Below are 3306 nucleotides of genomic sequence, written 5' to 3'. Positions count from 1 at the left end.
AATAAAAATATTGAGCAAAATTAAATAAAAAGCATTAAAGGAGAGGCAAAGGAGATTCAATTTATATACAATTGGAGTCCTCTAAGACAAAAACTACACGAAGGAAAGAGAACATATATGTTAAAATGGAAGTTTTTAAAATCTCAAATTCAAAGAATACAGGCTGTCCTGGCCCTGTGCTGGCTCCTGCAGCCCTGTCCCTTGGAGGTTCAAAAGAGGGGCCTGGAGCCCTGGTTCTCAAACTTGGGCCAGGCGTCGCTGAGCTCCATGAAGATCACCTTGGTATACTGCTTATAGGGCTGCCCTGTGGCCTTGTCAGGATGCAAGACTAGCATGGCGCGGCGGTAGTGCTTCTTCACCTGGCTGGGCATCACCAGGTCAGCCATGCCCACGGGCGTCCAGCGGCTTGCGCTATTCCCAGAGCACCTTGTGCAGCGTGGACAGCAGCGCGCGAATATTTTGCTCTTTGCACGAAAGCTACTTGAAGAGCTTCAGCTTGAGCGGGTTCCTGTCTCCAGCCATTTCCTGATTCCCCATCTCAGCGATGGTCTTTTGTCCTTTCTTGTCAGACGTCGAGGGAAAGCCTTCATTGGGCATCAAGTCCTCAAAGTCATTCTCTGAAACTTTTGGCTTTTGGGCGTAGCTGGGCACACGGACGCCTCTCTCCTCGAGGCTCCCAATCACACTGAAGTTCATGGCATAGTTAGGCCTCGGCAGCGGGCAGGCTTTGGCAGGGGGCCAACTGGCCTGGGGGGACCAGGGCGGGAGACCGGCTCATCTGCCAGGAGCCACCACCATCCTTGGGCGGTGGGGCTATCTTGGGAATGAAACCACCACGAGGGAACTTGAGGGGCGAAACTGCGCCAAGGTCACCAAGGTCAGAAAAGGGATCCAGGTCCTGGGACTTGGTCCTGCCGGTGGAGGGGCCAGGCGGGGCTGCTGGCGGACCTCCAGAAGAGAAGAAGGGGCCTTCTGTGGCAGGCTTGGGGACTGGCAGGGACCTTGGTGTGTCAGCCCAGGCGTCCCATCCTCCCAGGAGGTCTGGGTGGAGGGAAGAGGCTGTCATCCTGCTGGTTTCTGCAGAGAAGTCATCCAGGTGCAGGAAATCTGCGCTGCAGGACGAGGCTGGGCGCAGCGCTGTGTGTGGTGGAGAAGGAGGCTGTGAGCCGCGCATGGTTGTGGGGTCCGGGTGAAGAAACTCGCAGAATAGGTCAGAGTTGGCGCAGGTCTGAGTGTCTGAGCCAGCTGCTGTCAGGAAAGTGTCAAATGGGTCCGTAGCAGGGGCGGGCCCCTCATGAGAGATGCTCTGAGCTCCAAGGTGGGGTGCTGGGGCTGGCCAAGAGCAGGGAGGCCTCTCCACCTAACAGGTCAGCCATGGGCCCCTCGTGGGGGATGGTGGAGGGCACCAAGAGGCAGCTCAGCAGGTAGGTGTTGCTGGAGGAGCCCCCGCCTCCCTGCAAGGGTGGTGCCGGCCCAGGCCCCAACTCCCTGTGCAGCCACAACAGGTCCCCAAGCTGTCCTCTGGCACAGGACTGGTCTCAGTACGCCACTGTCAGACCTCCACTGTACCCGCTGCTTGAGGGGCCTGCGGACCGGGCTCCCGGGGGCCCCCAGAAGAGGGTGACCCTCACAGCTTGGCAGTGTTTCCTAAGCCTCCCTTCTGCTCCAGGAACTCTGTGATGGGTGATTCAGGATTCACATTTCTGGCAGCAGCAATTTCCTGGAGTTGATTGACTAGCTCTGTAATAGACAACCGCTCCTCTGGGTTGTCATTCCGAGTGTCATTCTGAGGAATGGTGTATTTTCCATTAATGATTCGAAGCTTCGCCCCATCTTCAAATGGACGCTGCCGGAAGCACAGAAGGAACAAGATGCAGCCCAGGGCCCAGATATCCTGCTTCTCGCTGATCGGGAAGTGGGAGTATAAGTCTACGATCTCTGGCGTTGTATATGGAGTCGTGTTCCTCGTGATCTCTTCCTCCACCATCGCGTGCTTCTGAGCGCTCCGGCTGTAGTCTGGGTGGTGAGATATGGTAGTGGCGCTGCCAAAATCACACAGTTAGATGGTCCCCTGGTCGCTAACCAGCAAGTTTTCAACCCTGAGGTCTCTGTGAGTGATGGGTTGCTTCTGCCTGTGCATGTCTGATAAAATATCTTCAGAACCGTATCACACGAGAGAGGACCTCTAGACTCCATTTTCTTTACAAAGTCCACCAACTGCCCTTTGCAGAGCTCCGTCAGCAGCAGGAACTCGGCCTGCCGCGTGTCCCACTCCTCTTTCCCGAGGGTCACTGCGGCGCAAAACTGGACAATGTTGGGGTGGCCAGAGAGCTTTTTCATAAAGCAGACTTCCTGAATGATGGCTGTGCTCTTCTCCTCTTCATTCCACAACAGCCTCTTTAAAACATACTCTTTACCACTTTCAAGATCCTGAGCTTCATATACAAATGCAAAACCTCCTTCAGCCAAGGCCCTCCGCACCCGCAACTTCAGTTCGCCCAGCTCCCCTGTCTGCCCCACGAAGTCTTTCTGATGGCGAGCAGCACCGCCCCGGGAGCATGGACCCGCCAAGAAATCAAGCACAGACTTCAGTAAGGACATCGTAAGGCTACAGCACAAACCCTGAGGAGAGCTTTAGCGACTGGACTCGGTCTTCAGCTCCGTCTGGGTTTGCTCAGCAACTGTTCGCCCCGAATTCCACCTACTTCCGCCCCGGCACTGTGACGTAATAACGTGGGTGGGAAAGTAATATTTGTCCCAATACCTGTGATACCCCTTCTTTTCATGAATATGTTAAATATGCCACCTGACTATGCACAGAACCTTGTGGAGCTGAAATAGTCACCATTGCATGTAAAGTTTCAGGACTGGAGGGGTCAGAACCAGACTTGGGATGAGATCTTTGGGATTCATCATGGGAAGAGCTTCCTTGGGCACTCAAACGACTCTCAGAACTCATCGCCTCGGCTTTCTTATTTGGTGTTCTCTTAGTCACGATTCTCTGTTCAGAAACTGTATTAAGTTCTTGTATCGGGATTTCATTTCTTTGTGTGTTAGTCTTCAAATTATTCACCTCTGTGTTACTTAATGTGACTGCAGAGTATGACTGTGGCACTTCCTATAAAACATGCCAGTAACAAACATGAATACAGGTTGTTGTTAAGTACCATTGAGTTAGTTCCAACTCAGAGCAATGCTGTATAGGGTTTCTGACTGGTGGGTTTGAACCTTGTGGTTAACAGTCCAGTGTCTATTTTACAGTGCCACATCAGGACTCCAAAAGAATACAAGTAGACCCTGATTTAT

At 53.2% G+C, this 3306-nt stretch overlaps 1 pseudogene; it reads right to left on the bottom strand.

Moving 5' to 3' along the window:
• Positions 1-209: 209 nt before the first annotated feature.
• LOC102812079 lies at positions 210-2601 on the bottom strand (annotated as a pseudogene).
• Between the last annotated feature and the right edge of the window lie 705 nt (positions 2602-3306).

The sequence above is a fragment of the Chrysochloris asiatica genome, unplaced genomic scaffold (genome assembly GCF_000296735.1).
Source record: "Chrysochloris asiatica unplaced genomic scaffold, ChrAsi1.0 scaffold00016, whole genome shotgun sequence".
Classification (NCBI taxonomy): domain Eukaryota; kingdom Metazoa; phylum Chordata; class Mammalia; order Afrosoricida; family Chrysochloridae; genus Chrysochloris; species Chrysochloris asiatica.
The sequence above is the reverse complement of the archived record's forward strand: the minus strand, read 5'-3'. Positions and strand labels throughout refer to the sequence as shown.